This window comes from Sander vitreus, chromosome 5, assembly GCF_031162955.1.
Source record: "Sander vitreus isolate 19-12246 chromosome 5, sanVit1, whole genome shotgun sequence".
NCBI classification, from domain to species: Eukaryota; Metazoa; Chordata; class Actinopteri; order Perciformes; family Percidae; genus Sander; species Sander vitreus.
The window spans coordinates 25,956,290-25,981,440 of NC_135859.1; the positions used below are offsets into that span (position 1 = coordinate 25,956,290).

The 25,151-nt window shown below is 40.2% G+C and overlaps 1 long non-coding RNA gene across 1 annotated transcript; it reads left to right on the plus strand.

Moving 5' to 3' along the window:
* The first annotated feature begins 22,177 nt into the window (after positions 1–22,177).
* LOC144517670 (uncharacterized) lies at positions 22,178–24,412 on the plus strand. The gene is made up of 2 exons (XR_013501957.1): positions 22,178–24,053; positions 24,165–24,412. It is a non-coding gene; the product is annotated as an uncharacterized LOC144517670 (long non-coding RNA).
* The last annotated feature ends 739 nt before the right edge of the window (positions 24,413–25,151 follow it).

Consider the following 25,151-nt stretch of genomic DNA (forward strand, 5'->3'; position numbering starts at 1 on the left):
TATTGCTGTCCCTTTGAGCATTGACTTAATTAGCAGCTGAGCTCCCAGAGTCATTATCAAGGTGGGGAGAGAGCTTTCGCAATCCCTCTCCCTGCAGATTTGACTCAGTCAGTCTAGGATTTGTGTAGGCTGCCCTTTGGTCACAATCATGCTGCTCTAACTCTGTCGCCACCTTTATAAAAACATTTTTTTATTTAGTGTCAAAGAATACTGCTGCATCTCAGCCCAGTCCTTGCAATGGCATAACTATTAAAAACCCAGTCAGTCAGCAATTGTATAGCAACATTATAATGAGAATACATGTAAATATAGATTTTATTTTGGCATTAAGGCTCTGTTTCATATTACTCCCTGCAAAGGCTAATTTAAAGACAGCAAAAGCAAGAGCTGAGAGAGATCAATGCAACCCCCAAGGAGAAACCAGGAACAAACGGCAGCATTTTAAATAGGCCGCTCAGCTGGTGATAATATTATGGAAGCTGACATGACATATCAGCTGATCCAGAGTGCTCCAGTTGTCTGAGTTGAGAAGCTAGAATTCATTGTATTTATGACCACTTTTCAGCTGTTAGAGGTGACCAAGGGTACACAACACCACAAAAATAGTTTATGGTTGCAGATTATAGTCATGTACAGTAGTTGGACTTCATGTAGATTGTGAGTCGGTCTAAACATCTGTTTTGGACACAGTTTTTAAATATGGTCATTAGCAGATTTAGCCATATATACTGGAGATGGGGTGTTAAAAATCCCATAGAAACATGGTTTTTAGAGGCATTCTAGAAACTGTGATTAAGATTAAACCGCTGCCACTAATCACATCACAATGCCGAATTAACCCCAATTATGTGTTGAGACTGTAGATACTGTGTTAGACGTGTGTGTGTGTGTGTGTGTGTGTGTGTGTGTGTGTGCGTGCGTGCGTGCATTCGTGCGTGTGTGCGTGCGTGCGTGAGAATATGTATAGCACCTTTTTGTTGAAACAGTAATAAGACAAGAAGACCCCCCCCCCAAAGCAACTCAAAAAAGGCAGAACAGGTGGGTTTTAATCTGCTTTTTAAAGGTGCCCACAGAGATCAGTTCAGTGATTTGTAAAGTCTGGAATCCACAACTTCAAAAGCATAAAACCAAGCGCCTTTGATTTTAAGTCTGGAGCGAGGTACAACTAACGGGCCCTGGGCTGTAGTAACTGCTGTAAGAGGGAGCTTGACCAAGCAGAGCTTTCAAAGTGATAACAAGGATTTTGAATTGAATTCTGAAGTGAGTGATAAAACAGGGAAACGGAATTAAACAGATAAAAGGAGAACCAAGGAGACACAAAGAAAGAAAGAGATGCAATGAAAGAGAAGCAGTGAGCAGACAAATGGCTCTCAGAGCTGCTAGCTAGCTCGATAAAAGACAGGTCTTAAACTATGACCAAGGTCAACTTCCTTGCTTCCTAGCTCGGCCACACTGACATATTTACACCGCTATTACCACCATCTCTGAGTCTCTACCTCTCTCAATCTCTCACTCACTGCAACACAACAACACTGCAGCTCCAGGGCAGAAATGCATGGTGGAAACCAGTCAGACTGCATTTCAATACTTGTATAGAATATAAAAAAATCACAGTATATCAATCTAATTTGTTAAAAGTAGCCTAATATTTCATTTTATAGCAAGTGAATTTACAAGATAGAAACCACACCTGCATTTTGCATGCAAATATATCCTGCAGTGATGCTGTAGATCAGTGTTTTTTGCTCCACCCTTTTTACCTGTGACCCCTTAAAACAAAGAAATGTCTATTTGCAACCCAATCAGTTGCAAATGTCTATCAGTTGTGTTCAGTGCCCTAGCTACTATTGAGGATACTGAGGTCACGTCCTTAGTGGGTTTTTTTCTGGGAATTTGTTTTACAGTAGCATGCGGGGGGAGTTTACATTCTATAATTTAAAAAGGTGCACATACCCACAGTGGTTGGTATTTTTATTATAGATTCCAATATTTTTAGATTTAAATTCAGACTACTTTGTGAACAAAATACGCAAATAAAAGATGTATTATTTTCTACTATATTATAGCCACCAGATTATTATTTACTTCATATACTTTAAAACATGTTGACCTTCATGTTGGGAGTAAAACTTGCAGAGAATATATTTGCAACAGGTGGATAAATAAAACCAAGATAATACAATTTAGAGATGTCTGATCGGTGAGGGTCTTTGATGTGAGGAGTAATTTCTAATATCATGGATGGACACATCCAAAAAGTAATTTTCATTGCTTTAGTTGAGTTATAGTGCTAAAACAATTATTATACACCCATCAATTCACAAGATGTGAATATATGATATATACATGTTTGGCGTAGCTGTGTGCAAAGGATTTTAAAGCAGCCTCAAAAGTTTTGTTTTCTGTTTTTTTTTATAACAAATATATTGCATCTTCTGTGTGCTTTTTGTGACTAAACGGACCTGAATGGGCCTCCTTAATATCTTAATGTAGCAACTTCTTATTTCTTTCTGTTCCTTTTGTATATGAAGTGTTTTATAAATAAAGTTAGCTTTTCCTCTTCTTTTAACTAATCAACAGGCCCAACGAGTCAGCATTATACCTTTTGCATTTATTCAGATACGAAAACAGAAAACAACATTGGTTTTCCTAATAGTTCCTTCCAGGAATTAAGCTAAATTAAAGAAGTACATACAATGCACAGCAAACAATAGATTAAATCAGTGTATCCTAAACAGCTAAAAACTTTTTTTATACATTTAATTACATAATCTACAGCTGGTATAGCCTTAAAGGGGACATACTATGAGAAACGTTATTTTATTGGTGCTTTTGCACATTCATTTCAGTGAGTGCCTACCAACCCACACTGTGAAATAAGACAATCCAGTCAGTTTTTTTTTTTTTTTGTGGGCTGCCTAGATCAGAAAACATGGGATTCAAGAAAGCATAACCTCCTTGGCAGAGGTAACACTCCATTCTGATATCGCTCCCCTTCCTATGTAACATGCAGGCTCATTACAATATACCGCACCCTATCTCAACTCACGACTTGAGAACTACCTTTGTAAAGGCGCGCCATATTGTTCTCGCAAGCCAATCAGCGCAGACTGGGCTTTTCAGGAAGGGGGCTTAAAGAGACAGGCGGTAGAACATTGCATTTTCACATAGAGGGTGAATACAGGTACATTCAGACACACAGTATGAGAAAAATACATTAAACATAACATTAAAGCATGTAAACATGTTCTAGTAGAACCCCAAAATACAAGTATGAACCTGAATTGAGCATGACATGTCTCCTTTAACATATTTCTTAAACTTACACACATATACCGAAAACACACACAATTAACACTATCTCCAAGGAGACCAAAAACAGACATTTTGCAGTCATATCTCTTCATTATGTCTTCATAATTACGGATGTTAAATGTTACACTAATTAAAAACATTAGCTCTCGTCATGATATATGGTGCCCCATTGTTTATCAGCTTTCTATTAATAGCTCGCTAATTGATTTCCTAGTAAGCTAATTGATTGCGAGGCTCGAGGGAGATTTGTTTTGGAAGGTAAATTGAGTTGATTATCTGAGAGTTTAGAAACTGAGACAAAGAGAGAGACGGTGAGAGAGAGAAAATGACATCTTAGTCACACTGGCAATTAAGACTGAAAGCCTGACCTCTGCTTACAATGACTGATTACAAGTTTAGTTTGGAAAATAGCTGTACAGTGTTTATCATATTTACTTAACCAAACTTTAATAGCATTCTGCTTTTTAATTAAATTGCGTAATCTGCATATTTGTCTATCCATTCATTCATCTGGCATCATTGGGAACAAAGATGTGTAAGTCAGACAAAATGGAACCTGAACTCAAGTTAACGATGATTATTGGAAACTTAATTATCTTGTATACAAAGTGATGTGTAGGAGTTTTAGAATTGAAAGGGAGCACAGCCTGGTTCAGTTCAGTCTGCATTTAGGAAACTAACAATCTCTTAAAGGGGTTTAAAAGCAGGGAAAACATATCACAAGATTCCTAATTTTACAAATGAAGTACTGGTTGACACGGAATGCTGCCAGACTTCCCATTCTGTTTGTTGTATTTAGTGCTCAAGTGTATATATTGCTTTTGAGAAGTACTGCTCAATTAAATCCACACTGGGAAAAAAAACTGCTTAATTTCAAATGCTGCCTGTGGGAATATTGTTTGTTTTCCAATCATGTCTCTATCATGTAAAGTTCTATTACCATTAGGCCAAGCGAAATGTATTGCAAATGATATTTAAGTACTACAGATCGCATTTACTCATTAATGTTAACTAGCGTCCACAGTGACATAATAAATGCCACATCATTGTGATTGTTAAATGAATCCTCGTAAACCAGCTTGTTATCATGTAAATGATGCCAACACTGCCATTAGAATGTTGCTTTGATATGATTACACCAGATTATTGGGGTGTTGTGTACCCTGAGAGTGACCCATTGATAGATAGCGGAGTGGCCATTCCTTCAGAACTATCTCAGTTCCATCTTTCAGTGCAATAACAGTGGCATTAAAGTGCTCCCCAGTGCTCTGTTCAACCTTGTTTCATCCACTGCTGATCTGACTGAGTCTTCTGATCCCATTGAATAATGCAATACCTTTTGTCAAACTCTTGTTCACAGTATGTCATATTTTTCTGATTTGTAATCACTGTCATTTGTTCCTGTTTTCAACCTTTGTTGTTTAGTTCACTGTATGACTGTGCACCTACACAAATATTTAGGGCAGAAGACTCAAGCTATAGTCGGTTCTTCCATTACACAGCTTCCTGTAGTTCAATCAGGAGAGACAAGTGAATGAAGTATGATGAATGTTTATTGTAACAGATGACATGTAATAATTAAGTCTTGTCAGAAAGTATCTGGCGCTTAGACTCTACAGAGAGATTTGTAACCGAGGGGCGTAATACGCTGCAGCAAGATAAATCCTCCCCCCTGGAGTCCAGACACCGGTAGCCATGATGGCTGATGATTCTGATGAGGCTGATGGAGCTAATGAATCTGCTTGGTGGTCATGGGGAAGGGAAGGCGCACTTTGCCATTTGCAACAGTTTGCACTGTAATGAGAGGCTGACAACAACAGAGAGACGGGATTTCAATAGCGCAACAGCCTTGAATGCACCGTGCGCAAACCAGCAGCATTAATGTACCAAAGGCATAGAGAGAATCATATTTGAACAGAGGCAGCAGCAGGATGATAGGCTAACAATGTAGGTGTGTCACTGAACTATTGGATAGATGAGCGCTGATGTGACCAGCTGATGAGAACAGCTGATAACATCATTGACAGCCCTGGACAGGACAGCAAGGAAATGTGTGAGAGGATTGAATGCAGATGCAAAAGAAATAAAACTACAGGCCTAAGCATGCAAAAGTATAGTTTTCCTAACTGAACTCTTGCTATAGCTTCATTAGTCTGTTTTTCTTTCCCCTTTCTGTCTTTGTCTCTGACTGTCTGTCTCTCCTCCCTAAGTGGATCCCTCCAAGGTCTTCTAAATATTCCCTTTGTGCTGTTTTGGACACTTTGCTAAAAAACAATCTATTTATAGCAACTGTCAAACATCTCACCTTGGGAAGAGAGAAGTGTAGCAAAGAAAAGGGATGAGAGAATGTAAAGAAAGAGAGAGGGAGGGAGCAAGGAGAGAAAAAAGAGGAGGTACAAAAAAGAGGGTGTACATATCAAGAAAAGAATAGAGAAATACATTGGGCAGGTTGCAGGTTCTATGTGAGCACATATCAGAGAGTGTGAATTCTGTGTGTGTGTGTGTGTGTGTGTGTGTGTGTGTGTGTGTGTGTGTGTGTGTGTGTGTGTGTGTGTGTGTGGGTGTGTGTGGGGGTGGGTGTGTGTGGGGGTGGGTGTGCGCACATCATTTAGCATCGTTGCGTTGTTCGCCAGGTCCTCATTTCCCACAAAGGCCATGCATGAGCGGGCAAGCGGCTGGTCCCTGGGGACGATGACAACGGCAGTTCCATTGTTGCCGCGGTGATATATTGCTAGGGAACCCCTGGGGGCAGGAACCACTTATTTAGACATCAAATTAAGGCTGAAGACGCACACACACTCACACAAACACACACACACACACACACACACACACACACACACACACACACACAGGGTATCTGCAGGAATCTGAATAAGGATGCAAACGCATTGCAGTGACAAACCTAAAATCTGTGGTTAATGCTTGTTTTTTTCCTGTGGTTCCCCGATGTTTAATGTTGTATAAACTATTTTAAATGAAACCAAAGCATTTACAACTAAAATGCAGTTGCAGCTATTAAATAATCAATTAAATATCTGATTTATCTGTCATATAGGCCGAGAGTCAATCAATGTGCGAAGTTTAGTTAGTTCATAAGTTAATAAGTCAATTAATTTGATAATCAAGAGAAATATACATTTTGGGTCTTTTAATATTTATCCATTTTATCTGAGAAATATGATTTATGTTTGTTTATTAACTGGCCCTTGCCCTCCTGTTATTTTGCAAAAAGTGTCCGACTATCCATGCTTTTACAGCATGGATATGCATGATTAACACATGGTTGGTAGATCATGATTGTAGTGGCTTTTAATGGGACTGGATGGACCATGTTTGTGTTCAATCAAGTTTAGAACGTTATGTCCTGCAGTGAATATTGCTCACCATGTTTATCCGAGTTTTCCTCTTGCTGAGCCAGCCAACTCCTTGCACACAAGTCGCTTGGATAAGATAATTACTTTTTATTTGTATTTGACCTAATGGCTCAAATTCAAACTCTCAGTAAAGTATAGTTGTTGTTTTACAGTGGTTTCTTTATAAGTGCTGTGGAATGTTGTAATAAGATTTTGTAACAAAAGAGTCTTTCTGAGCCCAAGCACATCTCATAAACTAAAATTATCGACTGCAGCCACTATGCCACTAGGCAGGGGCTGGATCACTCACTTCCTGCACCTACACAGGCCTCACTATCACTTTATATGCATGCAACTTTTTTCTCTCTACAGTTCTCTGTAACCCCTAGACTCCACTCACAGGAATTTAATATTCCATCTCATACTCAGAAACAATTAAAAACCCCTTGCTCATTAATGTTCTACTTCTTTACTCAGCCTTTGCTCTTATCAACAAAAGTATTCTGCTTCTCTCCTTATGCTTCATTTTAATTTTTTTCTAGTGCTTCTCTGAGAGAAATATTATATTCTGACTCAGTGCTAATCATTGCACTCCTTGTTTGTAATTACACCAAAGTTTCTGTTGTAAACAACAGACCGCTACCAATTGCAACATAAAATGATAACTTTGAGACCAAGGTATGACCTATATGTCTAGTCAAACATGAAAGAGCCAACTCTTGGCTCATGATTCCAGTTTCTGTCTTTAATCCAGTAGCAAAAAGACTCCACTTTCCTGCACAGAGTTCAGAGTTTAGAGTTTTTTTTTAATTCAGCATCAAATAAGGAAATATTTACTCAGTATTCCTTTCCTCCATCAATCCATCCTGTTTTCCTTCCCTCATGTTTGAGTATGTTCCTCTTATTTTTACTCACCTATCAATCAATTGCTTCTTCTTCCCACATCACTCTCTATTATATAAATCCCACATTCAGTTCTAGTGAAAGAGTTCACTCCACCTGCCATCCCTTTAAACGTGTTAGATGTGTTTCCTAGACCTATTTCCATGTGTCCCTTTTTTCCATTAATGCACCTATCTATTTCTCCATCATTACTTTCATATCATGTCCAATCAAACATGATTATCCCTCAGCATCAGATGCACAAGTGACATACAGTAGCAAATGAGAGCAATTATGAGATGGACTGAGTGGTAATGAGATGTAAGGTGGTTGGACTCATCATTTAATAAGCAATAACAGGGCTGTCGATGAGAATTTGGGCACAGTGGTTAACAACCGTGAGGTTAATAATACCTGTGTCCTGAAGTGTTAGCACTTGTGAAAATGTGGCCAATCAGCTCACATCAAAATATAGCTTTTTTCAGAGACCCAGTGACTGATTTGAGCATAAAAAGCATAAAAAGATTAACCAGAGTCAAATTCCTTGTTTGTTTGCGCAAACCTGGCCAATAAAGCTGATTCTGATTCTGATTCTGATAAAATGTGACCTAATGAAAATGACACCTAAAGACAAAACGTGTTAATTACAGAACAAATACAGGCAGCAATGACACGCTCGAAGTCTAGGCTAAAGACTCCTACACGTCTAGGTCAAGATGCTTTTTAAAAGGGAAAAGAATTATGAAAAGGAAAAAAAGTATATGGGATGTATGATGACACATGACAAGAAAAATAGAGTGAATTTTCTGCAAATTTCTCCTTCAGTCTGCTCTTGTTCTTCTCTCTGTTTGATCGCGTTCATCAGAAAAATACACTCATCTGTAGTTGCTTGAGTAATTCCCAGTGGATGTCTTTCCTGAAACTGAAAATGAAAATTACGCCCCTAGGCCATGGCAGTCCTGTGAGTTTTATGTATGTTACACTTTACAGGTTTCTACTGTTTATTAATCAGGAATGAATTTGCTGCAGAAAAGTTGGCAATGTATGACAATTATGTATGGAGTTATTGAAACTCTGTTACACTACTACTTCTACTAAACTCTCCTTCAGACTATTTGTATACTTGTTGCATTGTAGTTTACAGTTGGGAGATAAAGATGAAACATATTGGGAGGGAGAGGTGGGAGGACATGCAATTAACAATATAACCACTGAATTCCTACTCTCGACCAAAGTCTGGAACATTTGGGAAGGTGAAGTGAAATGGGATTCCTGGTGCACTACAAACCCATTGTTCACGTACTACAGAGGAGGATGAAAAGGTTATTCTGATGTGACTTGGGAGGAGAGTGGGAAGGGGATAGGATATGAAAGGCATGTGTGGTAAATTGACTGTGAAGGTGAGTGAGAGTGGTGAAGAGGTGCATCGTCGGTGATATACCCAACAGTGAGCGCACTGATTGGATAATTGGATGACTAGACCTCCCCAACGCTGCTCCTGTGGTGAGAAAAAAAAAAGAAATGGAGAGCTGAGTGGAAGAATGTGAGGTCAGAAGAATAGTACAGTATGAGATTCTGTCCCAAATGTACAAACTAGAATGTAATCTTAAACTGCAATTATGAGGTTTGTATATTACATGTCTGTCTAATCCTAGAAGAGGGCTCCTCTCTCTGTTTGACCTGAGCTTTGATTGCATTTAAAATGTTCTCTCATCAGGTCATACAAGGAATTGACCTTGCAGTTTTTATACTTATGTGGTTTAAGTTTCAAATATTGGTCTGAAGTATATCTTTGGGGCCCTCTACAATGGATAGCAATGCACATCTGGGTTATACAACTTCCCCTCTACCATTTCATGATGAAGCGAGCAAATATAATAGTTTAAACTGTTAGAAGGACAAAGCAAATTACAGTAATGGCTGATTTTTAGAAATGAAACTCAGCTTTCACACATCTGCAGCACTGTTTCTCTAGGTGTGTTTCCACACCCATTTCCTTTAAAAACTAAAGGCAATAAATATTTTTTTTTATGTTGTTCATTCAGAAACTTGCAGCATTGATTGTATTTTGGGTCATTTTACAGACGTCGAACTTCATATGGGTGATACTGTGTCATTAAGCAATTGATTTTTTTTAAGGAGAGATGCAACTGTACTTCCGTCTTTCAATAAAAACTGTTTCAGCATCGACATTTCTAATAAAAATCAACTTTGACAAGTGTGAGTATATATTCGCTAAAAGCTTAACTATTTAGCATTACAATGATGAAAATAGTTAATGAAACATGTTGCATCATCAAATAGGAGTGTGTTGACCTTCTCTTAGACCCCAGTAAATGGACTTTTTCTTATGAAATTGTCAAATTATTGTCAAATTAAACCCTTCGAAGCAACTAATGATTACCTGTTTGTGTCTCCAAAAGCAATACTTTTGACACTGCAAGAGCTGAACTTCTGTCATTTCCAATGTTCACACAGTAAGGACTTTTTGATTTGCATAGCAGTGGTAGGATGAGCATTTTAAATAACCATAGATCTACAAAAGCACCTCTTTACCTCGACAATATAAGTATTTTCAGTCTGAGTACCCTGGACCTGTCATTGCTTTAGCCATACTGTAAAGAATTACTATGCTGTAAGAATGCAGTAGGGAATTTAAATTGCACATTTAAGATACCAAAATTCTTATTGTGACTCTTATTAGCAGATTTAATATAGGAACTAGATCTGAAAGTTAATTTGGCACCAGAACCAAACATTAAAGAGTTCCGCAGGGCCCCTAATCATTACAGTGATTCATGTGTGTGTCCATGCTTGTGTACGGTATGTGTTTAAGTACATTTGATTGAATATGCATCCTTGCATGTGTTTCTCTGAGACGGAGTTGCAGTATCTGATTGATTTGTTTGAATTATGCATTTGTGTGTGTCCTTATGTATGACTCTGTGTGTGTGTGTGTGTGTGTGTGTGTGTGTGTGTGTGTTTGTGTGCGCACTGTTATTGGCGAATTAAAGTACTGGCCAAGGCTGAGCAGGTCTATCAGGGATTCGCTGATTCAGCATTTCACAGCTCAAAAAAAGAATTAAGGACTGGACAACCCACCCTAAAGCATGTATGCTCATATGGGCACTATCTCAGTCTTCACACACACCTAGACACACACGATTAAAGAAACTGCACACACACATCACACTCACATGCAAGCAGACACACACACCCTTCTAGAGCATACACCTAATGGAAATAGGATTAGATGTAGCCCTAGTTATTACAGCAAAGTGGTGTGTACCTCTTAGCTCGCACAGGTCGCACTGTCCTCACTGATGTGTGTGTGTGTGTGTGTGTGTGTGTGTGTGTGTGTGTGTGTGTGTGTGAGAGAGAGAGAGAGAGAGACAGGTGGGTGTGTCCCTGCAGTCTGTATGCTGTTATTTCTTGCACATGTCCTTGTGCAAGTGTAAATGCTTTTGACTACAATATGTGGAGTACGTGCACGTGTAGGTGTAAAACAGAGCTTGATTCCACTGTCAAGGATAGCAGCTTTTTTCTCCTACTTTACAAAGGAAATTCATGTCTTGCTGCATCATTAAAAGAAATATAATTATCTGCTTGTGTGTTAGTAGTATTTAATATACAATTTTGTTATGAAACAGAAAAGGGCCCACCTTTCCCAATACTGAATACAAGTTGAATTTCAAATATATACTAGTAACTGATTTAAAAAAGCCTATTTTGGCCTTTCTGTGTGTATGAGTTAGAAACTGATCAAACTCTGTGGTTTGTGACAGCACTGCAAACATATCTGCCTCATTAGGAGAGGCAACTTCAGTATGTGAGAAATATTATTATTATTTGACTTTGGGTTTAAGTGTGGAAATCCTGTGTGTGTGTGTGTGTGTGTGTGTGTGTGTGTGTGTGTGTGTGTGTGTGTTGGGGTGTGTAGGTGGGTGGAGATAGGGAATGTGTGTGCGTGAAAGGTGTGTGTGTGTGTGTGCATGTGTCCAATGGGGATAATGTGACGAAGCCTGTGGCGTGATGTGTGATGCAAACAGGGATCATTAGCATAGCGACAGCCACTAGCAGGCACACTGTGTCTACACCACCTGGGAGCTGATAAACACAAACACACACACAAGAAAAATGTGCATAAGATACGCACCTGGAAGGTAATACACCGTCACTGCATGTACAATAAATGAAAACAAACACATATATACACACACATTTTACATCACACATTACATACATCCAATTCCATCTCATCTCTTCCTGGAGCATCCCCCTTGTATCTTTATGGAAATTGACTGCAGACAGGGATTGGCTTTTTATGTCTGATTTATGTTGCCTGTGTGTGTGTGTGTGTGTGTGTGTGTGTGTGTGTGTGTGTGTGTGTGTAGGGGTATGTAGGTGGGTGTAGGTGGGTGGAGATAGGAAATGTGTGTGTGTCTGTGTGTCTGTGTGTCTGTGTGTCTGTGTGCGTGTGTGTGTGTGTGTGCGTGCATGTGCGTGCGTGTGTGTAAATTGAGCCCAGACAGGGATTGCATTTTTATGCCTGTTTTATTGGACAGCCTCTATGCTAAGAGGAGAGGAGAGGAGAGGAGAGGAGAGTTTTTCAGGATAAAGCTGCTTGCTAAATGTTCGCTAGCCATTGGCTTATTTGCGCAGCACTATTTCGTCCATCTCAGCCAAGAACGTACAAATATTGAGTTACAAGCAAGCAGTCTGATGTTTGTAGAGTTATGTATGGTTATACTGTAGCAGCCTGGTGTCGTTTTTAGGCAGTAAAGTAAAGCTAGTACGGCCGTGCATAATGCCAATACAGTGAGGCACTGGCTGGATGAGCATTCATTCAACAAAATTTTTTTTAAATGCTATAAAGGTAAAAAAAGAAACACATGCACTGAACTGCCCAGGATTTTGTGTTACAACAGGTGACTGTGTCCTGCAATAACAAAGCAGTCACTTCATCTCTCGCTTGGTCGCCTTTTATTTTCTCCTTTTTTTTCCATGAAATAAAGAGGCCTTCAAGTACGGTCAGAAATGTTGGTAACCGCTGCTACCGAAGCTTCGAATATTCGCTGTTAAAAAAGCACCAAAGCTTCGAAGCTCAAAAAATGGTATTTGATACAGCCCTAGAAAAAGGAAAGCAGAAGAAGCAAGGGAATTAGAAGAGAAGTGACTCCGGACTTTCACTGAATGCAGAACGTCTGCGGACCGTCCGTCAATACACACTAGGTCCGGATTTGTTGCGGCACGGCTGCGGCCATGACTGACAGCTGTAGTCACGAAGACCCACAATATCTCGCGAATTCACGTAGAATAGAACCACAAAACCAACAAGTTAGTTTGTTTCCATCCAGAGGAGTAGAGGGGAAACAACTTTGTACTGTGTTTTCAAAGAGTAGTGCAGGGAAATATGATCCGCCGTGAGCACTGTGTATTTTATTTTGAAAATTAACCGGATGTTTATTTTGTTTCTGTGCTTGACTTCCTGTCCCGCACTATCTGCCGTGTGCTGAATTGCTGCGGAGCTCTCCGGCATCCGTCAAAAATAGAAGATCTGCGTATCTGCTCCGGAAATGGAAAGTGAAAAATATATAAAGAGAATGCAGAAGATAAGGAAAGGGGGGAACAGGTAGAAGAGGAGAATAAAAACACAAGAGAAGACCAAAAGGAGAAGAGAAGATCAAAGAGGTATTTGAGTGATCACTCCTTGCCTGCTCTCAGGAGCGGCCCATTTTTCAACCCCTTGTTTAGCAACCTGTGGCGCTACACAGTGGAACTCTACACACTGCATTCCTGAACAGCCACACTACCAACCATGCAGTGCCTCAGGAAAGCTGTGTGTGTGTGTGTGTGTGTGTGTGTGTGTGTGTGTGTGTGTGTGTGTGTGTGTGTGTGTGTGTGTGTGTGTGTGTGTGTGTGTGTGTGTGTGTGTGTGTGTGTGTGTGTTTGTGAGAGAGCGAGAGAGAGACAGAAAGAGGCCAGGCATGAGAGCGCTTTCCTTTTCACTGTTTATTGATATTCTGCCTCCTAAATATGGACCAATCCGTCTCTGCTGTCACACACATGCACACACTTACAGACACACTTACAAGCATGCCGTATGCAGACGCGCGCACACACCTCATGGATGGGTCTGGAGGGCTAGAAGAGTGAGGAAGATGAGAGGGTAGAAATTGAAGAAGAAGAAAAAGAAATGGGGCGGTGGAAAGGAGAGAATGGATATAAAGGTGAAGAGGAAGATTAAAGGGAAATGAGAAGCAAAGGACAAAGAAAAGAAAGAAGACACCAGCACAAAGAGGAGAAAAAAGAATTAGGGGAATTAGGAGAGGAAACGATGTGAGCAGAAGTGAAGAGGATGTGAAGAGGAGGCACGCAAGAGTGATTGATAGGCAATCTGAACATCTGTGTCAGCCACGCCATCCTTACCAGATAGAAAACAAGGGATTTTGGCTCCCTCTTCTCTCCCTTATATCTCTCATTTTTCTCGTTTCCACTCTCTTGTCTATTTTTTTTTTCTTCTGTTTTTATCATTATATCCTCTTTCTTTCCAGAGTAAGAGGCATTCATTTGCTTCAGTTGATTGCTTTGGCGCATTTCATACAGCAAACATACTCATCATAACGCTCCTCCTCCACTTCTTTTCCCCAGACTCCTCTTTCCTTCTCCTTCTCCTCCCCCTTTCTTTTCCCTCCAGTCTCTTTTTCTCTTTTTGCATAATTTCCAATTTCCTTCCTCACCCAAAAAAATCAGCAACAGCCACTGTCTCACTAATCTGATATTTAAGTCTCTGTGCACTTCACTTACTTCTTTTTCTTAATTAATGTTTGAATTATTTAGTGGCACAAAGTACAAAAACAATTTCAAGACATAACTAGAACCTATATCAAGTACAAAAGGTGAAAACAGTAGAAGGTTCTAATTAACTGCTATAATAACTAACATTCAATGAAGCATCAGCACTACAACCTTAAGTAACTATCTCCTACAGTAATGTTACATTCGCAACAAATACTGTTTTTGGCAACAGCTGAAACAAGTTTTTAACATTTTCTTTTTTTAAACTCTACTGCCTCATGCAATTGTACACAGCACAACATAGTGAGGTTTGACCTCTGCATTCAACTCATCCTATCAAATTCCTGTTTCGGGGATTGACACATAATTGCCTTTTAAATTACTTTTGTAAACTTATTAGCAAATAGTTGCTTATTTCCACATCAAGCAGTTAGGGAGCAACATTATAATCTATTATGAGTCGTGTTTCTGACCACTGTTAAATGTAACAAGAAAAACAACATCATTGGAGGTTTGTTCAAACACTTAATATGTCCTGTGTTTATGTTTTCGTGGTAAGCGACCCCTTGTTTTCTAAGAGTTAACAGTTATCTATAGGTAGCCAAGATTAGAGTAGCTCGATATTGTTACATCATAGCATAACATCCACACACAAACGTACCGAACCGTGGATTCTCTTAGATTTCTCTTAACCATAAGAGGGTTGTTTTCCTGTCCTGTTGCTGAAGTCTGTTTAGTTGCTAAAACATTTAGAAGAATTTTCCCTGGCAGTTTGGTATTAATTAGACTACACAGCAGAGAGCTGACAGGAAAAGTGAGGGAGGGGGTGTATAACATGCAACATCGGCGTCAAACCAAGGACGTTGCAATAGTCAGCATCGTAGATTTCTACGGCACTACGACACCCTTAGTTACTCAAACTTAGCCAGACCTTAACCATAGAAGACACTGACAAGCAACCTATTTTGTAATGTGGATGTGAGGACTTATGAGGACAATGATGTGCAAAACTTTTAAACTTATGTTAATCTGGAATTTAAAAAAATAATCTTTGGGGCGGCCTCTAGCTCACCCAGTAAGAGCATTCGGCCTATGTTGGCTGAGTCCTGCAGTGGCGCAGGGTTCGAATTTGACTTGCTGCCCTTTGCTTCGTGTCAAAACCCATCTCTCTCCCCCTTTCATGTCTTTCCACTTTCAAATAAAGGGAAAAGCCCCCCAAAAAAAAGAATCTTTTTGCAAAATTATTCCATAGGCAATTCCAGATACACTGTTGATGCTGCAGTGCTGAATCAAGAGTGTGTGAGATTGAATTTTGCATCTGTTGATAGTTGAAATTGTACAAAACGTCACAGGTTATAACGGACAGGCCAAAAGACAAGGCTATTTTCCATTGAAACATAGCTACAGCAGGAACAGAAATGTACAGATCATCAGCCTTCATCAGTCATTTAAATGTAGCAACCACGGAACAACTGCAGCACAATCAAAGATGTGCGTATTATGATATTCCCCAGGAAAATCAGCAAAATGTCAAAGCCTTCATAGCGAAGCATACAGTCGGCTGTTATATTATTATATATAACTGAATAAATTCACATTATCTGCGATGGTAGAAGGTAACAAACTAATGAAATTGGATTTTATAAAAATGCCACACTTATCTAAACATTTAAAATATATATAAAATATATATATATATATATATTTTAAAATATATATATATATATATACATATAATTGTATCTACTTGCGTGTCTTCCCTTTCTTATGAATATCACCCAATGGAGATTTTTCTAACCCTGACAAATAAAGCATTTTTTGATACATTGAAAAAAAGATAGATTTGCATAATGGCTACTGTTATGCAGCAGCATCCTGTTATTGAAGAAGCACTCTTTTGACAGACAGGGACAAAAGGAAGCTGGAGGGATGTGGGGACGGGAAATGAGAGGAGAGTGGGAATGGAGAAAGAGGGGGGAATAGACAGACAGGGAGAAGGATAAAGCATAGGAGAAGTGGTCAAAGAAAAGAGGGGTGAGAGAAGAAAAGAGGAAAGGGTGAGTAAAGGAGAGAACACACAGGAGTGAAGAGTAAGAGACGAGAGAGGAAACAATGGGGAGAACAATAAAAAGGATGTGAAAAGACCAAATATATCTAAGGCACACTCCAGAGATGCTATTTTTTTTATTTTTGTGACTCGTCTGTCATTATGACAATCATACAGTCACTCGTGTAGAATTTCCTTGGGGTTCGTTTCAGGAAAAAGCAAAGCATGAGAGAAAAAAAAGCTTCAAAAGCCATCTGAAAACATGTTTTCTACTAAGAGTTTTTGATATTGCTGTTCAAAACTTGCTGCCAATAAATAGATTGTGGTTGTCTAAACATATAAAGTGTTGTCTTAACCTGTCCTGGGCAAAAATTCCCTGTTAATTCCTTATTTGAATAATAACTTAATTCCATTTGTCCAATACAAATGGTACTTTTTGGCTTCTACTTTAAGGTGAATAAGGTAAAGATGTTTATTTAAACATGTAAAACTGCCTTGAAATAAGCCAACAACCATGTTTGGGTATACAGTAACATCTATGAGGAACAAATTAATTAAATAGTTTCAATGATACAAACAAAAAATAGGGTTTGGGAATACTAATTAGAATTTAGATTTTTATCCTGACTACACAAATATTACAAACGAAAGAGAACTTCAGTTTAATTTGTAACAAATATCCACGAGCTGCAGCATTTTAAATGCAGCTCTTCCTTCTACTTTATGTGAACTTCAAATCCTCTTGAGTGAAAAGCCCTTGCATCGTTTCACTTTAGTATTTGGTGGAGCCTGGTAAAACGTCTGTCTTCCTCTTGCTCTGTCATTATCAGAAAATGACTGGTCTTGCTAGTTAAACACAGGTCAATAAAAAAGTAAGAGACTCTATCAGAAGAAGAAGGATGAATGTAATTCAAAGGAAGGTGAGGTTAAACAGAGAATAAAATGACCAAATTAAATTTGCCTAAATGGGTCCTTTCCTTTCTTTTGGTCGTTCATTTTCTTTATCTTAAAATGTCAGAAAGAAGTCACACAAAGCACACATCCAGTTATAAGTTTTTATCTGTTATCAAATTAACATTCAGCTCATAAAAGATATAAAACATTTCAAAGTTACAAAAGAACAAAGAAAAAACTAAATTCAAACTTTTATTCTCACATGAACAACAGAGAAACCACATACTCACTGATTTCTTCATTTAAAACTCATTTGTACATTTGGCAAATATTAGTAAGGCCCTCAGGGTTCAAAACCCAGGCCACATTGTAGACTAACTCAGTACCAGGCTCAATGTAGTGTTTGACTGCCCTCTCTGGTGGACAGTAGGATTGAAACGATTGGTCTATTAATCAATTGGTCAGGCTGTTCTCATGAACCATTCGTACATAGCTACGAAAAGTAATGTAATTGCACTGTAATTCATGTGTATTCCACGTATTTATTACCACATTCTCTTTTGCTGTAAAGCAGCGCCCTCTACTGTCTGTAGTAGTTATGGCCGGAGCGCCTAGTATAAGAACATGAAAATCCATGTAGATGGGTCCCAAAACTTAAACTTAAACCCCAAACTTTTTTCTCATCTTAACTAGGCATTTTAGTGCCTAAGCTTAACTGTCACATCGCCTTTCACAGTCACCTTTTGTCAGCTAAACTAGGCCCAATTGCGTAGGATATTATACGAATTGTTGTGTTGAGTGCACACGTTTTTGTACTTTATCATATGAACCCGTTGATGTTAATGTGTTGAACTATTTGATCAACATTAAATTAATCGCCAAAGTGTCTTTATTTTCTTATAGACAGTAGAGAAGGATTACAGGAAATAAGGGAAAGAAAGATGCAATCAAGGTCCTTGGTGGGATGTTTCAGTTCATGGTTGGCATCTTAACCCCAATCGACAAATATTTTTATAATTGATTTATTTAAATTGAAATTAGGTGGATTTCAATTTTCCAAGCAAAAATGCCTAAATAAGTCTCAGGTTTCAGCTTCTTAATCGTAAGGATTTTCATGGGGGTTTTTGTGTGTTGTATATAACTTAAAATTTAATATATTTTCACTGCTGTGAAAAAGCGACTCTGCAACCCTAGCTGACTAACTGGAAGAATCTTCTTTATTTCAATGCGTTTTGGCACAGGGCCTTTATCAGGGTGATTTACAAAACGTGTAAAAAGAAAAAAACGGCCTATAAACACTCTACAAAACAGCTAACTGCATCTTTATCAGTTATCCAATCAGAGCTAGAAAACATGACGGCAAGCCTCCAAAGGATGTTGCGCTTCCAGCACAGAAACTTCAAAATAAGTACACAAAAAAATGAAATGTAAACAGTGAAAAACATCTGACAGTCACATAATACCATCAGAAAAATAAGGATAGAATTAAAAAATCTGGGTGAACCGTTGGGCGGACAAAACTAGACTATTTTCAAAAAGTTGACCTGGCCTCTGGAAAATTGTGATTGGCATTTTTCACTATTTTCTGACATTTCAACAACCAAACAATCACTTAATCAAGAAAATAACCTGCACTTTAAATGCTAATGAAAAATAAAAGTCTGTTGCAGTTATGACCACACCTATCTTTGCTGATGTTGGTTAGTGTTGTCACCAGTGTGCTCTGTTGCACCTGTTACCACACCCAAAAGTGATGTCACAGTGTACTGACACACCCAGGAGTACACTTCTACATCATGCAGCAAGGGTGTGGGGGTCAGCTAAAACAAGATTGTCAGCCAGTGTTGCTTATTCAATTGATCTTTAAAGACTTTGAACTCAATCAGTGAATATTCAATACTGTATGTTTGGTTCCTAAAGTCATGGGTGGGCCTGAAATTTTGGCCAGAGTTTTTAGCCCCAACTCAAAGCCGGTATTATAAAGCCAAAACTCTCGCTCGCTCACTCTTTTTATTTTCCTTTCTCTCTGTCTCTATAAGCTTTAACTCTGCTCTGGCTGGTCAGTCAGAGCAAGCTCAATTGAGGAAAAAATAATTATTCTTTTAGTTCACAAAAACCCATACACACACAGACACAAAATCTCTGTCACACACACACACACACACACACACACACACACACACACACACACACACACACACACACACACACACTCTCTCTCACACACACACACACACACACACACACACACACTCTGTCTCACACAACCACACACACACACTCTCTTGACATTGATGTATCTGAAATAGGACACACTTCACTTCACTGTAACAGCAATCAGCCATTAGCTTTTCTCCCTGAGGTTTCCCCCCTTGAGATGCGCAGGCTGCACTCCACCAAGTGTGTGTGTACAGCTTATACCGTACGTGTATGTACATGTGTGTATGTGTGCCTGTGCATGTGTTTCTCCTACCTATGTCAATACGTACCCTTGAAATCGTTCTGACATTATCCTTATTTAGGTATATTCAATGCCAGTACATCCTTTTCTTTCACCGTCCCTCCTCCTTTCGTCTCTCTTTCGATTTACCACCTCACATTTCTTGTCCAGCTCCTTTCTCCTCTTAAATAAGTCATTCGCTCCTTGAAGAGTCTTTTTGTGCATCTATTCTCTCATCGTCAGCTGCTATTAACACTTATATCTGCCTGACTACCTCTTTTCTTTTCCTTGTATTGTCATTTATCTGTCAGCTTGTCTCCCTCTCTGCCTCTTTCTCTTCACTTACAATGTCACTCTATGACGTTGTCATGAATTGGCAGTTTCTTTTTTCCTCTTGCTGCTAATTTAATTAACAAGATGCCATCTCCCCAATTAAGCTTTCCAATTACCGCCCTGCTCTTGGTGCATATGAGAGTTGTTCCCCGTTTAGTGAAGGTTTTTCTTTGTATTGGGTGTTGAATTGAAATAGACTTGCAGTCTGTGATAAGACCTGCTCATCATCATCAAAAAAAGAGAAACTATTTAAAAAATGTTCACAGCTCACTCACTCTGATTGCTCTTGCTCATTACTGTTTTCATCGGTTTGGTTCCACTTTACCCGGACCTCATTCAGATGTACCATAATTTACATTTACACATTTAAATCAAATAGTAAAAGTGCACAAAGAAAATCTTTAACCCAATGTTAAAAGTGTACAAATATATTCATATATAATGTATAATAAGTACATTAGGATTTATAGAAAATCCACAAGTCCTCCATGAGAAGTCAGTTATGATTCATTTTCAAGTACTTTGGAAGAAAAACAGCCCAGAAAACTTCCAGCTGTTTTTCTGCTCTTTATGGACATTTTTCATAAAAAAGCACATTCATGGTCATGTCAAAAAAATGGGAAGAACATAATAAAAACAGTAGTATAAAGGTGTATATTTGTACATTAACAAGCCCTGTCATGTTGTCTTTTTTACCACACCATTCAAGCATCAACGTCAGAAAGGGTCTAAATGTGTTAGAAAGTGTGAGACTCTTTTTCTTCCTCTACAGTATGAAATGAAACTTCATAATGTGGGAGAAAAAGGCCACTGATACTGTACAGGTAACGTTATCATGCTATCGCTACACAGGGCAATGTATCATATTGCGATTCCCATCCCATAGATGATGATTATTATTATTATTATTATTATTATTATTATTACTATTATTATTATTATTATATTTTATTTTATACTATCTTTTTTTGTTGCTTTCGTGCCTTTATTTATAGGACAGATTAAGACAGGAAAGTGGGAGAGAGAGGGGGGGAATGACATGCAGCAAAGGGCCGCAGGTCGGAACCTCTGCGACAAAGACTGAGCCTCTGTACATGGGGCACATACTCAACCAGGTGAGCTAACCAGGTGCCCCAATAGTAGATAACTTTACACCTAAGTAAAAAAGTAAATGTACTTCACCTACTTACAACTTTCTAAATATTTCTTGATCTATCCCATCAATACCGCTCAAAGCTGCATTATAGCAGTTTGCCCGTTCAATGCTATAATTCGCCAAAGTTACAAGCATTGTGTTTATTTACAGAAATTTGTAGAATTTGTTCAAGCAAAGATAAAGACAGCTGATACATGGGGTGCCAGAGAGCTGTTATCACTCTTTCAAATTAACTGATAATTAATTAGGACTACGTACATGTCATCTCCACAAATGCACCATGGGACTGGTTACTGTTGTTGTTTTTGTTATGGGCAGCTCTCTCTCTCCTGCAGCCTTCAGCCTTCAATACACCACTTGGACACTTCGAATATCTGGTAATGCCTTTTGGACTCACAAATGCACCAGCTATATTCCAAACTATGGTGAATGATGTGCTAAGAGACGTGTTAAATCATTTTGTTTTCGTCTACCTGGACGATATTCCGATTTTTTTTTTTAAGTCCCTTAAAGAACACGTCCGTCTCGTCCTGCAACATCTGTTGGAAAACAAACTTGTTAAAGCAGAGAAGTGTGAGTTCCACCGTGAGTCAGTCCCCTTCCTTGGGTTCATTATTGAAAAGGGACAGGTTTCAGCAGACCCCGACAAGATTAAGGCAGTATCTGAATGGCCCATTCCCCAGACTCGCAAACAACTACAAGGTTTTCTGGGGTTTGCTATTTTCTACAGGAGAGTCATTCAGGGCTTTAGTCAGGTGGTTGCTCCCCTCACCAAACTCACTTCCCCTAAAGGTCCGTTTGTGTGGTCTCCTGAAGCTGATCTAGCCATGAGTACCCTGAAAAAACTGTTTTCCACCTCCTCTGTGCTCATTCACCCCGATACTTCTTTGCCTTTTGTGGTGGAAGTGGATGCTTCAGACTCCGGTGTTGAGCGGTTCTCCCCCACGGATCAAAAACTCCATCCTTGTGCTTTTTTTTCCCAAGAAATTGTCTCCAGCAGAAAGACACTATGACGTGGGAAACCGGGAGTTGCTGGCTGTGAAACTGGTGCTGGAGGAATGGAGGCATTGGCTGGATGGGGCGGAACAGCCTTTTGTGGTATGGACCGACCACAAGAACCTGGCCTTCATCCAGTCTTCTAAGCGACTAAACTCTCGCCAGGCCAGATGGTCCATATTCTTCAGTAGGTTTAACTTTACTCTTACTTACCGTCCAGGATCTCGCAATGTAAAACCTGATGCTTTGTCAAGCCAGTTTTCCATCTCTGAGTCCAGTGAACCAGAGTCCATCCTGCCCTTTACCTGCGTTGTGGCCACAGTTCGCTGGGAGATCGAATCTCTGGTCAAGACGGCCCAAGTATCAGACCCCGGACCAGCAGATGGACCATCTGGCCGGCTCTATGTCCCTGTATCTGTGCGGTCCAAAGTGTTGCAGTGGGTCCATTCTTCCCAGTTTCGCCTGCCATCCAGGGATGCAACGTACCCTTACGTTGCTGAGAAGACATTTTTGGTGGCCGTCAGCAGAAGCTGATGTCCGGGGCTTTCGTGGCAGCATGTACCACCTGTGCCCGAGGTACAGCATCCCACCAGTCTCCCTCGGGTCTGCTGCAACCCCTTCCGGTCCCTAGTCATCCCGTGGTCACACATAGCCCTGGACTTTGTCACTGGTCTCCCTGTGTCCGAAGGTAATGATACAATACTCACCATTGTGGACAGATTCTCTAAATCTGCTCACTATGTAGCATTACCGAAATTACCGACTGCCAGTGAGGCAGCGGACCTCTTAGTCTTACATGTATTCCGTCCCCATGAAATACCTGTAGACATTGTTTCTGACAGAGGCCCACAGTTCATTTCTCAAGTCTGGAAAGATTTTTGTTCTGCTCTCGGCGCGACTGTGAGTCTCTCCTCAGGATTCCATCCACAATCAAATGGCCAGACTGAGAGAGCCAACCAGGACCTGGAAGCGTCTCTTCGCTGTGTGGCGGCTCAGCATCCATCTTCTTGGGCAAAACACCTTCCCTGGATCGAGTATGCCCACAACTCCCTAATCACCTCTGCTACCGGCCTATCCCCTTTCAAGGAGTCCCAGTCCCAGTCCCAGCTCCCCAGTACCAGCCTGGACAACAGGTGTGGCTTTCTTCCAAGAACATTCCCCTGCGGATTGAATCACGCAAGTTGGCACCTCGGTTTCTGGGTCCCTACGTTACTGATTTGATTATCAATCCCTCTGCTGTGTGGTTAAAGTTGCCACAGACTATGAGGTGTCATCCTACCTTTCATGTGTCGCAACTGAAACCTGTCTCGTCCAGTCCTCTGTGCTCACCTGCGGATCCTCCACCACCTGTACGCATGATTGACGACCACCCGGCCTACACTGTCCAAAGGCTTTTGGATGTTCGGCGGCGGGGCAGGGGGCTCCAGTACTTTGTCGACTGGGAGGGTTATGGACCAGAGGAGCGTTCCTGGATTCCCAGAAGTTTTATTTTGGATCCGCAACTCGTGAAGGACTTCCATCAAGCTCACCCTGACAAGCCGAGGCCTAGAGGGACGCCGGGAGGCATCCGTTGAGGGGGGGGGTCCTGTTATGGGCAGCTCTCTCTCTCCGCCCTGTTTTGGGTGTTTTTGTTCTCTGTTTGTCTGTGTGTATCTGTGTTTTTCCACCTGGAGTGCTGGAGGTGTGTTCAGAGGAAAGTAGGTCAAGGGGTGTGGCCGAATCAACACTGCACAGCCGTTCCTTACAGCTGCAGCTCATCTCCAAGATTCATTCCAGCAATACTTAAACCCGGGCTGATCACCTCTTCGGCGCCAGTTCGTTATCTACACCCATGTGGTAACTTGGCTCTGAGTTCTCAGTTTACTCAAGTTGTGTCCGTGTTGTCTTGTGCACCCTAGCTTTTGTCTTTTTCTCCTGAGCTCATACTTACCATGTGTTTCTGTTCAGTGACCGCTCAGACCTGTTCCCTCCTTCGCTGTGCCTACAAGCTTCCAGCCTCACCGTCCAGCCTTATCCTCCACCTGTGGAAACTACTGTGAACTCTTCCCTGCCTGTCTGCCTCGAGTCTCGTACGACCTGGATCCTTCCCCCTCGGCTCGCCTCGGTACTCGGACCAGCCAGGAGATTCCCCGCTCAGACAAAACCCACACTGTATCTCTGAGTACTATTTTGTTCATTAAAACCTTTAAAAACTGCTTTCATTGTCTGTGTGTGAAATCTCTGCGTTCTGGGTCAGAACAAGCCTCTCACAGTTTTGGGCAAGGTGAGGCAACGTCTACCTTTCAACCTTGATTATCTTTGGTGTTTGTCAGAGTAACACTGTAGAAACCAGCAGCAGGTGCAGAGAGATGATTAGAATCTGGCACAGTCACATGATGATGACTCATCGAAACACATGCGAGATGAGGAGGAAGTGAAGGGCAGGACCAAATTACCAGCTTCTCTCTCTATCTCGCCCGATCTCTCTCATGACTTTGTCAAAAGGCACACAGATTAAGAAAAACAGCACTAATTAAAACTTTTGTATAAAACTGAATCTAATTGAGCGGGCTGATTAAGTAGCTTTTCAGATGTACGCAAGGCTATCAACGTGCCAGAGCTACAAGCAAGGGTAAAAACTGCGTCAGCTCGGATGGAATCTGAGGTTGTCAAAACATGGCCCAATTAAAAAGTGAATCATTAAAACTTGCTGGACTTGTAGACAGACCTGCAAGATGACTGATATTTCTGATGTTTATTTCAGCACAGCCCCTTTTTTTTTTTTTTGAGCAACTCCGTGTCCTTGGTCCGTCAGTCAGGAATAAGAAAGGCTGTACTTCTCAGCAAAGTAATGTGAGGTTTAATTAAGATGTTAAGAACATACTGGGCCCGTAGACACGTACAATTATATTACTACTTTGTTGTGCAGTAGCAGCCATTTTAGTCCACCTTGAA